The 12,500-nt window shown below is 45.0% G+C and overlaps 1 long non-coding RNA gene across 1 annotated transcript; it reads right to left on the bottom strand.

The window, feature by feature from the left end:
• Window positions 1-1,403: 1,403 nt before the first annotated feature.
• On the bottom strand, window positions 1,404-8,470 carry LOC146892417 (uncharacterized). The gene is made up of 2 exons (XR_015004337.2): window positions 8,207-8,470; window positions 1,404-1,629 (listed from the first exon to the last, which is right to left on the bottom strand). It is a non-coding gene; the product is annotated as an uncharacterized LOC146892417 (long non-coding RNA).
• Between the last annotated feature and the right edge of the window lie 4,030 nt (window positions 8,471-12,500).

Raw genomic sequence — 12,500 nt, 5'->3', positions numbered from 1 at the left:
CCTACAGAATTTTCTTAACTCGTCTGATTGATGGCCTTTTCTTGATTTTTTTAATCCTTTCTTTAACAACTTTTATTATTCAGATTTAGACTTCTTGAACTAGTCCTTAAATTTTTTATTAGTATGTCATCCCCCACTTTCTCTCCCTTTTTGTCTTTGCTCCATTTCAAGATTTGCTCACTCTTAAATTTAGTAATTTTTTTTAGTTTTGTTCTCCCCATGATATTTTTAATTTATAAAAACCTAATTTTCTCCACAAACTGTTCCTTTTTAAACAGAATCCACTCTTCTTTCATGGTAGCAATGTTTTCTCTTGTTTCTAGGAAGATACTAATAATAGACTTTAATTATTTTCCCCTGTGCTAGGGACTTCCACCTGCTAAGTAAATGCTCTACCACTGAGCTAAAGCTCCAAGCTCCTATGGACTTAGGTTTTAAAATGTTCACCTCCTGGCTTAGAATTTCCAAGTTGCAATGTGTCTTAGCCTTCTCTTCCTCTACATCTCCCAAGCCCCAGGTGTTTTATAATGTTTGATTACCTGCTCTTATTCGAGTTGGGACTGAAAAGCTTATTTTAGACTTGGCTTGCTCTCAAATATGATAGCATCATCATCTTAAGGTATTATCCCTGTTTCCCAGCAATTGTTTTTCATTCATGGCTGTCAGAGGATCCAGAGACAGACGTCTCCCTGAACAGAGGATGAGTCCCCACCATAGGTGAAAAACAGGAAATCAATAAATATACAAAACTCAAAACAGGCTAATTGTGGACAAGCCCATTTCTAGATTCCCTGCGGGCTGGCCTCGTCCCCCTACCTGTGACCACCCATCTCTTCCTGTTGATAGCTGTGGGCTGGCCTTGTCGATCTACCTGTGACCACACACCTGTCTGGAGGTTCTTATTCTTTCCAGACTCACCACTCTTGCTCTCTTCTGCCTATTTAGAGCATCTTAGTAACTCCCGCTGGCCTGTGGTGTCCTACAGTGCCTGCTTGGTTTCCTTACACTGTTCCCTCTTTGCAAGAAGCCCTGTCATCAGCATTTCCTCTGTAAGTGTTTTTGAGTGTGTTATCTTTTTCCTGCTGGAGCCTAACTATCATATATAGTGAACACAATAGGGCTCATTTGATGACAGACACCAAAGGCTATCCCTCACAGTAGATCAATTGTGACAGACCTGCTTCCCACAGGAGGGGCAGCTGCCTTCTCCTGGGTGCTGAGGGACTTCTTTCTACCACATCTATTCAATCAGGGGGTCGGTAAGAACAGAATTGCACTTTAAACTTGGAGAAGTCAGAACCACAACTCAAGTAGCACATTTTTCTGGCATGGATGAGGTCATGAGTTTGACCTCTAGCACTGAAAAAGGAAAGTTTAAAAAATTTATACCTGCCCCTATCAAATACAATTTGCTTTACAGGTAAGTTTATTTCATTGCAAAACAACATCAATCTTTCAGACATAGATAAGGTAGTTAAGTCATGGATTTTCCTCTGAATTTAGGGTTCAAAGTACTGTCTCCTGAGTACACGGGGATACACGCACATGGCGAGTCCACTGCCTTTGCTTTCTGAAGGGGAGTTCTTGCTCTCAGCTTCCCGCCCAGCTCCAGGTGCAGAGATTCGTCCCCTGGGAAAAGAACCATGAAATAATCAGAGAACGAGCACACACAAACACGTCACCATCATCCTTGGCCAGCAAAGGCCACATAGGAGACCGACTCAACGAAGTGAAGGCCAAACTTAACAATATTCCGTTCCCTGCTGATTCCCCAGTTCCCCCGCGAGAAAGCACCGGGCTCTGGCAGAAACTTGGTGTGCAGAGGTCAGAATGTCTTCATCGCACCGCAGGCCCTGGCAGAGCTCCCTTAGGACAGGGAGCAGAGGTGCCAGAAAGCCTGATGACGTCATCACCGCTGTCAGGGTTTGATGAGCGGATAAGATTAGAAGTGGGCCTTTCATCTTCAGGTTCAGGTCACGGTTAGCAGCCCTGAGTCAGACCTGCAGCTGCTACTGGTGGAGACGGTGGGAAAGGAGTGGGTGCACTCAGCCCATGGCTCCCGAGGTGAGGACCACCCTACCACATCCACCCATGCGATGGGCACAGATGAATAGGTGCAGATTCCTGGGACGATGAAGAGAAGCGGAAATTCACAGACTCTGCCAGAGAGCTTGGCCCGATGACGATAAAGCATCAGACAGCCTGAACACGTCCTTCTCACGCTGGCAGCTGTAGCCAGGGGCCTCCAACGCAGGGCAAAGACCCACTCACATCGTACAGAGATGGGGGCCCTGAAGAGCGTGAACACCTCCCTTGGTCCACTCACCTTTGCGTAGACATGTCCTTGTCCTACCTAACACGGAAGATTTCCATCTGCGCACTGCCATCCAAGCCTTCCAACACCCGAACACTTTCAGTGAGCTTCTGTATACTAACAGGTGCTCACGTGAATGAGTAGCAGCAGCAACAAGAAAAATTCAAATTCTAAGAAGAATCACCCTGCCGGCCTTGCTAAGACAGAGTTCTAAGCAGTCGCTAATATTGCCGCTGTCACATTCCCAAGACACAGAGAATGAGGACATTAGTGGAAGGCAGGTGAAGGACAGAGTGTGGCTAACACAACTTGTTTATCTGCCGAAAGCAAGACACCGGGCTACCAAGAAGATCAATCTAACTAAAATAATAGTCACTCATAATTGCAGGTCAGTAAGACCCAATAAGCTAAAAAATATGCAAAACCCTTTGCCTTTCCTGGGTGTTTTCCCACGGAAAATGAAAGTCCAATCAAACCAGAGATTTGACGCTTACACCAGGAACTAGAGTTGTAAACAGCACTTATCATCTAAAAACAGGGCTTTAAAAACCGAAAACATAAATTGGGTATGGCACACGTGTTTATAATTCCAGCAGTGGGCAGGCAGATCTCTGTGAGTTCAAAGTCAACCTAGCCTATATGGCACGTTCCTGGCCAGCCAAGGCTGCATACTGAGATGTAAAGGCTTTTCCCTGTCTGTAGGAGGAGAGACCCACTTGTTTGTTCCCGGCCACTTAGTCCTGAAATAATCACACAGAAACTGCATTAATTAAATAACTGCTTGACCTATTAGTGCTAGCTTCTTATTGGCTAACTCTTACATATTAATTTAACCCATTTCTATTAATCTGTGTATCGTCATGTGGCTGTGGCTTACTGGCTAAAGTTTCAGCATCTGTCTGTCTCCAACAGCATTCCAAAATCATGTTCTGAAAGGCCAAAAGGAAAAGGCTGGGTGCTTGTGAATTGCTACCTTCCTTGGTGCATGAAGAAGAGACAAAACTGTGAGGAGCCCAACTTGGTCAGAGCCTTGTAAGCCTGGTCAACCTTTCTGCAGAACAAACACTCCTGGAGGAAGATTCTGGAGAAAGAAAGCCTCAACTTGACAAAAATCCCAAGGAGAGAAGAGGCTTGGGAAACATCTCCAAAGTCGGGGCGGGGGGGAAGACCTAGATCACACAGGACAAGGCTGCACACTGAACAGAGGTGTGGCCAGAATCAGGGGGAACAAGGTGTTCTGTCATCTTTGAACAGTAGGATTGACTGTGAGGAATCGTGTGTTATCCACGACACACATTTTAGGGCACAGCCACAGTTGAAGTCAGCAATAGGAGTCAAACCCCACAGCACTAGAAATGAGGGTAACCCCGACATAGCTGTGCTTCTACGGTCTTCCATTTCCTCAACTGTACAGCAAAAGTCTTGCCTAGAAAATGAGGTCCTCAGAGTCCTGTGCAGTTCTAAGAATCTAAAACCTATGATCTAATTCCAACGGCCGTTTCTCTCACATTCATTAAACAATTGCCCCGGCACGTTGAACTAGCCTACCAGACATTGCTTCAGGGTTTAAAATTACGTGTGTTAATGCAGAGACAGTAAAGTCACGTTTGTAATCTGCGTAGGATTGTGCTACCTACTCACCCACAATTATCTCTGAAAAACAGACAAGTCTATTTACTGTCTCATCTAGGTGCCGGATGGAGCCAAACCCTCCCTTCCTCTTCTTAAAAGCAAACCCCCAAATCTCAGGTGGGAGTCAGGATAACTCGGGAGATGTGGTGGTCTGTGCTGGAAGCTTCCCCACTGGGTCACAAACGCTTTCTTTCCGGAAAGCAGCTTTTGTAAAGCAAGGAAGGAAGGCTGCCTTTATGGTTAGGACTTACAAATGGTTTTTGCAAATTAAACAGAATTGTCTCTGAAAAGCAACCAATAAAGAGGCTCTAGCTTCTTATATAATTTGTTCACAAGAGGAAACTCAAAATGCCAATAAAAGCCCTTGGGGCTGCAAGCAGGCAGTCTTATCAAAACAGCCCGGTCACCTGGAGCAGAGTGAATCGAGCCACCCAGGAAATCACACACCCACCCCTTCACAATATTAACTGGGACAGTCTCAGAAACAATGACAGTGTGCACAATTATAAACACGGGCTGCAGATGGCCCAATCACAATCATCAAGCTCAAAGGCTGTTTGGAAAGAATGAGCCAGACATGGATTCAAATGCATGATTTGGAGGTCAACTTTTAATGTCTTACTGGTTGCAATCCCTACTGTGCTGGCTCAGGGAAGCTGGGACCTCTGTGATCTGAAGATTGGATGGAAACAGCATCAAGCCGCTCTCCAGCCTTTTGGTCAGGACAGAGGTTCCATGGGCTAGAGATGCACCGACACTTCCTCTCCTCCCTTCTTCGCGGGACCACTCACTGTCGGAGAATAAATCAGAAAACCCTGAGATCTCTAAGGAGGCATTCGCAACATTCATTATAGGAAGGCATTTCCAAACTCTGTGTCACAGATGCGAATGTTTCATTATTTTTGTTTTGTTATTATTGTCCCTTATTTTTTTTTTAAAAAAAATCAAATTTTGAAATACAATTCGTGTATTTCTAATGAGTCGTTCATTTGGCAAGTCTTGGGTTATCTGCTTGCTCTTCACTGAAATTTTTATGTTGATTTGGTTAAGAAGAGGTGCGTGTTATATTTTGACAGAGTTTTGTTTTATTTAGGGTTTCTTTTTTTAATCCTTTTTTTTTTTCCATTTCCAGAGAAGTGTATCGAAGGGTACATCTTAGTTCAAGTCAATAAAAGAGTCTGTTTACCTTCCTGCCTTAGCAGGCTCCAAGTCTCAAGGAGGCCAATGAATGACTCATCCCTTTCCCGAGTGTCAAGACTTCACAGAGCTGGCTGGCTTATCTCTGCCCAGGAGCCTGCAGGGCCCACTCACCCAGGCCAACTCCAACTCTCTTCGTTCTCCTCTGATAGAAAAACATGACCCACATCTGCCTTCCATTTGTTTCCTAGGCTTAAGAAAACTGCGGACTGCGAAGCGTGAGATTAGAGTTTGTTGTCTTTATGAGGGACCAGAATCACTAATTCCACTTAAAGTCTGTGGACATTTTCCATGGGGGGGGGGGGCGGTGTTTTGGCTTTGTTATTGTTTGGCAACCACGACTCCTTTAAGCTTCATTCTAAATCCCAACATAACGTAAGAAACTGAACACACATCCGTGGATGTGGCGGGGAGGGGAGCAAAGACTGGAGAAGATTTTAAAGGCTTTCAAAGGTTACCATCAGTATATCACCGCTGCCTACGCTGCACCCCTACCATGGCCTCGGCTCCTTCTTCCACTTCCACCCCTCGGCGCGGCTCCACAGCCTCCTCTTTCTCTGCGTACTTCCCCATCACCTCCATGACACCCTTTTCTACCGCCTCTTCATCCGCTACAGCCTCTTCCGCCACAGCCTCCCTCACTCTCAGAGTCTTCACTCTTCTAGAACAATTCTCCTCAGGTACGCTTGGAGAATACAAGATCAGCTTCCTAATCCCTTCCACTCATTCATCTTTTCTTGCTTCCTTTTTCCTCCTCTGGCATTTCAGCTCTCCCCACACCCCTGGACCCCCGTGGGTGACTTTTCGCTGACTCCCTCCCTTTATAAACAGCAGAGATCCTGCTCTTGGGACGTGTTTTAAAATGTATGCTTTTGATAGCTTAGTTTGGAGGATAGCGTAGAATGTGTGAAACCTGGGTTTACTCCCCAAAATCAAATCAAGGGAAAAATTAGGTGAGTGTACAAAGCTCCCTTCGAAGCTTTGTGGGAACCTGGGCCTGAGGAGAAAGTAGACACAGAATAAAAAATAAGAACAAAATTTAAAAAATGTGTCCTCCCTCTCTTCCAGCAGCAAGCACATCTGTTCCCCTTCTTAAACCTTTATACTCTCATCTCAAATCATCTCTGAAGAGAGACCCACCTGGTGGCCATGAAGTATGGCAGGGCAGAATATAGCTAGGCAGGAAGTCCAAACAAAGATACAGAGAGAAAGAAGGTGGAGTCAAGGAGACGCCATGTAGCTGCCGAAGGAGGCACACACCATGGAGCAGCTCAAGAAGCAAAGGGTAACAAATCACGAGCCTCGTGGTGAAATACAAATTACTAGAAAGGGGTTAATTTAAGATGTAAGAGTTAGTTAATAAGAAGCCTGAGCTAATAGGTCAAACGGTGTTGTAATTAATATAGTTTCTGTGTGATTATTCGGGTCTGGGTGGCCAGGAAATGAGCGAGCAGTCTCCATTTACAAAAAACAAATGTGCAGTCTCCATTTACAAATATCAGTATTAGGACATCACTGTGTGATAGGGGACAAAGCTTGTTGATTCGTAAGCCTGGAGGCTGTGGGGGCGGGGGCTGAGGGAATTCTACTGAGAGAAAACTGAAATAACGAACAAAGAGCAGGTATGTGTCACCTGCTGTTCTGGGTGTGCACCAGTGATTTCTATTTATGGAAAAAACAAATACATTAAGCCACCTTGGAAGGAGCCCATTCTGACGGGTGGGGCTCTCCATCTGCTGGCACCTGGGACTGTAGTCCCACAAACCGCAAGTACCTCTTGATGCTCCACTCACTTCCTTGGCATAGCCACATGATCCGGTTACCACCTAGTCACAGAATAGCCTTTCAATTCTTCCAAGGTGCCTGCAAGGACAGTGACCATCTCCCGCGTCCCTTGCTGCCTGCAAACAGCTGATAATTCCTCCAACTCAGTCCTCCAGCCGCTGCTGTTCTCTCTTGGTGGCCGCTCATTTATCCCTTTCTCTAAACAATTAGATCTCCCCATGGATAGGCAGTTGTGACAGAGGATTCTGTCGGGGATGGGGGGAGGCTGCGATACGATGTCTTTTATGTGACTTCGGTATTTCCACGCAGTTTAATAGCCCCCAAGCCCCACTCTGTGTGCGGGAAGAGGTATAAACACATGCTAATAGGAGGTCTAGCTCCTTGTCACAACACATTGCAGGCTGCATGCATGCACGATAAAATAAAAAGATTAGATGCAATCTTGAAGTCAATCAGAAAGCAAGAGAGAAATGAAAAAACGGAGCTCAGATTGTCAACAAGGAGAAGCAGAAAAATGACTTGCCTCGGATCGCAGTTTATCTCGTTAAGCGTTAAAGGAAACCAATTTCTCTGAGAAATTGGAAGGCAATTTAAACATTTCTACAGTTTTACTAAAGTTTGGAAATTTCCAGTGAAAGAATGAGGTTTTTATTAGTATTTCTGCACACCTGACATTTTCGCCCGACTTCCAGGGGCCACCATCAGAGGACCTCTTTCAAAGGAGAGCCAGCTCTTGGGATGTGAGAAATAGTCTGCTAAAGAAACATTCCGTTGATTTCTTGGGGCAAAAGGCTCAATTAAACTAAGCCACGGAGGAAAATTCCAGCCTAAAAAAAATCCAGACTGATGTTGGCTAAATCGCTAGATAGAATTAATCAACAAGCAGAGATCTCGTTGAACTTATGAAGGTGAATGCCTGAAAGCCAAGTGAGAGTCACTGAAGTTTGACTCTCATAGTCAGGCCCCAAACTATGACGAACTCAAGTCGTCTTTAAGAAGACTCTTTCCCATTCCCACAAGGCACACACCAGTTTTGGAATGCCACTGTTAATGCCCCCTCCCTCTCTGGGATGCACTACTCTCTCCAGACATGCGGTCGACAGAGAACACTAAGGAAGCCTCCATCTTCAAAGTTAAGACCAGCTGGGGCTCCATCTAGAAGCCACCTTGCTACCAAAACCAAGCAGACTTGAGCAGTGCCTTCTCAACGTTACCAGGACCACCAGGACTTGAAAGGACACATATAGTTCTGTGTGTCACCAACAGAAGAGAACTGACCGGGGCAGCTTACGAAGGCTTCCCTGTTCTTCTCAGTCTCCATGAACGTCGTTTGTATCTTTCACAAGGAGAAAGTCAAGCAGCACTCTATGTTTTCGGCGAACGCACTTTACGATGTTTCAGGATAAATAGGCGAAGATGTATTCATCTCTGGAAAGCCGCACACACGGATCCGTGAAGTGAGCCCTTCCTTTGTTAGTCGGCAGGAGGCAGACAGAGTGAAGAGCACAATTTCCCCGGAGCTCACTTAGGAGCTCACTTACCTCTTTCCCTGTGTGCCCACGCGCTGCAGACACGTTTCCTGAGCACTTCCTTACAGGATGCAGTAGTATGATGCTATAATAGTTAGGATATGAAAAGTCCCCACAGGTCCATGGTTTTGAACATATGGACCCAGGGTGATAGCCATGTTTTGGAAAGTTGTGGAACCTTTGCCAGGTGGGACCCAACTGCAGGAAGTGGGTCATGCGGCAGAGTAGGGGGCTAAGAGTTTATCACCCAGTCCTGCCTCCGGTCCACTCTCTGCTTCCCAGGCACCAGGATGTGAGGAGTCCTGGACACGTGTGCTGGCCTCCAGGAACTCCACCCTGTCTTCTCTGCCATGATGGGGTGGTACCCACTCAAGCCATGAGCCAAAATGAATCCTTCCTCCCTTGAGCTGCCCTTGTCCTGACTATTTGGTCACATGAAGGAGAAAGCTAACTAAAAGGGAGGTGAAGCTCGAGTTTTCTGAGGGAAGAAACGCGATAATAAACAGCAGATAGGGCGCCAGTCGTACCATGTTATTATGACAGACAAAATCTCAGACAGATTCACTAGAGAGAATATTCAGGAACAACAACAACAAAAAAAATGGGCCTTCCCTGGTTACTCCCTTCTCCTGACAACTTTTTCCTTTCAATAACGAGTTATGTGCCAGGAGCAAACAATATGAAATCCATTCCTAATGAGCAATAATTACAGCTTTAAGAAGCCATACAATCAGTGTTCAGTGATTTCATTATTAGATAGCACCATAAATTATGCTAATGCTGATAACAGTTCTGGATGAGAGAGGTTCAGATCCAGGAGACTGCGCTGAAATTGTTTGCATCCTCTGTTTCTGAAACAATAGATCTAGCAATTTGAAAATCAGATGATCTGATTTATTCTGGCAGGACACACATGTTGTATCAACCATAAAATTAAACAGGCTGCTTTTTTTTTTTTGAGTTCTCTTTCTGCCTTTTCTTGCCCTTACAAATCGCCAGGCTCCTCCGAGAGCCTCCTAGGAAGTGGAAGTCTTGTCTCTAAAATTGTTTTGTAATGGTGGCTGATGCCAGTACAGAGTGAGATCAGCTTTGCAACCCCTATGTCTTTATAAAAAGTTAAGATTAAAGATGTGATCATCTCGGTTGCCTAGCAGGTGCAGGAAAGGGGGGCAGCAAGCTGCGGTGTAAGGGAACTCTTGCCTGTTCTTGTCAAACCCCAAGATTCTAAAGGGTGCTGTGTAAAAGGAGACTCTCCAAATGGACACGAAAGGGAGCCCCACGTTGTTGAGTCTATGCTCCTACGTTTAACTCTTTCCTTGGGCTTACTTTTGCTTGCACTTCAATCAGCACTAACAAAGGCTGTTTTTCCTCCTGTCCAAGTACCAACAGCTCTTGCTTAGCTTCAAAGACCAGAAGAGGTCAAATCAGGCACATTAAGCCATAGACAATGGACCTTAAACCTCATAGACATCCTACACCATGTTTCTATGCCGTCCATTTTGTGATGAAGAAAAAAGGCCTACATGGTGGTTTAGATGAGAAATGTCTCCCATTGACCCTGGTATTTGAATACTGGGTCCCCAGTTGGTAGGGCTGTTTGGGGGAGCTTGTGGAAGTGTTGAGAGGCGGAGCCTTGCTGGGGGCCAGCTTTGAGTGATTACGATCTTTCTCTAATTCTGTTTCTGCTTCATGTCTTCACTGAAGATGTGAGCTCTCAGCTTCCTGCCCTGGTCACCAAGCCTGCCGCTTGCTGCCATGTCTCTCCCCACAATAATGGACCCGTGAGCCTAAATAAATTCTTCCTTCTAAAAGTTGTCTCAGTCATGGCATCTTACCACAACAACGGGAAAGTAACTGCTACAGCACAGATGACAAAAAGAAAAGGGGGGGACTGTCTTCCTTAGGGTTTCCATTGCTGGGCAGAGATGCCATGACCACGGCAACTCTTATACAGAAAAGTCATTTCATTGGGGTGGCTTACGGTTTCAGAGGTTTAGTCCATTATCATCATGGTGCAACATGGTGGTAAGCAGGCAGACGTGGGGCTAGAGAAGTAGCCAAGTGTCCTACATCTTGGCTTGCAGGCAACAGAAAGTGGTCTTTCTCACTGGGTGTGGCTTAAGCATATGTTGCAAGAAGAACTTGCTTGTTCACCCTGGCCACTCGGCTAGCTTATACCTGAAATAACCACGTAGAAACTATATTAATTAAATCGCTGCTTGGCCATTAGCTCTAGCTTCTTATTGGCTAATTCTTACATCTTAATTTAACCCATTTCTATTAATCTGTGTATTGCCACATAGCAGTGGCTTACTGGGTAAAATTCTAACTGGCGTCTGTCTCAAGTGGATCCATGGTGTCTCTCTGACTCTGTTTTCTTCCTCCCAGAATTCAGTTCTATCTTCTCCGCCTACCTAAGTTCTGCCCAATCAGGCCAAGGCAGTTTCTTTATTCATTAACCAATACAAGCAACACACAGTGGAGACTCCCACATCAAGCATATATGAGACCGCCGCCTCCAAAGACACTTCCTCTAGCAAGACTACACCTACTCCAACAAAGCCACACCTCCCAACACTGTCATCCCCTAAGAACTTATAGGAGTCAGTTACTTTCAAACTACCACAGGAAGCAAGCAAACAAATCCAACTTGCGGAGGGCGGGGGGGCGGTACAGGACCACATAAGGCAAACGGGAGAGCCAGGATTCAAACCCAGGAAAACAAAAGATTGCTCCCTTTGGTAGAGATTGTGAGAAATCTAACACCAATCTGACTGCAGATGCAATCCCCTGAAGCCTGATAAAGGGTAGCAGTAAGCAAGGGAGAGATTACAACAGAAAACACCCAGAAAGATTTCCTGAAAGTTCCCTTGAAGAAACAAGACAACTTGAGCACTTGACGTTGCTGTGGAGGAGGCCAGCAGCAGGCACAACCACTGTGGGAAACGGTTTGCATTACCCACTAACTCTAAACCCTACACAGACACCCCCTGACCCAGCCACTGTCCTCCTAGGTTTATACCAAACCGAAATTAGGCGTCCCATAACACTGAGAGCAAAGCTATTTAAAATCAGAAATGGCCCAAAAGGGCAATAATATGGGCAATGGATAAAGCTAATTAACTTATCCAAGAACAAATTGTGGCAACTTATTTAATAGGCCACCATACAGGAACCAAGAAGAACAGATCACTGATGAACATGAAGTATGAGCAAATATTACTGACACAGTCAAATGTAAGAAGTTGCAACAAAGATGCACTACACGATTCCATAAAGTTTTAAAAATTCATAAGTCAACTCTATGGGACCAGAACAATGGTGACCCTTGAACTGTGAGGTCTTGATGTGGTCAGAAGTTGCATGGTGTAGTCATATATAAAATACACCTGAGCTATGCATTTACTATCTGTGTACTTTACATAACTGCTACCTCAGGTTTTAAAATAAATAAAAATTTCATTAGATCTCTTTGTACCCTAAATTTGTAGCTGTCATGACAATCACTTTCCCCAAAAAAAACTTTCTCATTTCTCCAAATTCAGATCCTTCTCTTCAACCTCTCCTTATACTTTCTAGATTTATCCTTTTCCAACCCACTTGTAGCCTTGGGTCCTTTCCCATATCAATCAATTTAGCTCCCTAGAACCACCCTTTCCTCCCTCTCAATTAAAATAATTATCAAAATTTAAAATCCAAATAAATGACTCTCTTAAGAAGACTACTAGTGCAGGTCCAGACATGGATGGTTATTCTTTGTCCCTAAATCCTCCGAGAGGAATAAATTCCTGGATGACGATACTGCAAACTGTTGTAATAATAAAAAAAAAAAATGCCACAAAGAGAAGTCACGCCATGCAACAAGGCTCACACAGAAGGTTTATTTGGAATGGGAAGAGAAAGGGTAGAGAGGGGGGCAGAGGCTGGTTCCTGGAGACAAGAGTCGCAGAAGAGAAAGAGGGAGAGGGAGGGAGGGAGAGAGAGAGAGAAGAAAGAGACATGAGGTGGGCAATGCCCACCTTTTAAAAGAGAGTGTAGCGAAT

Source organism: Myodes glareolus, chromosome 11 (assembly GCF_982192425.1).
Source record: "Myodes glareolus chromosome 11, mMyoGla1.1, whole genome shotgun sequence".
Taxonomy (NCBI): Eukaryota; Metazoa; Chordata; class Mammalia; order Rodentia; family Cricetidae; genus Myodes; species Myodes glareolus.
Note: the sequence above shows the minus strand (reverse complement) of the source record. Positions and strands in the feature narration are given on the sequence as shown.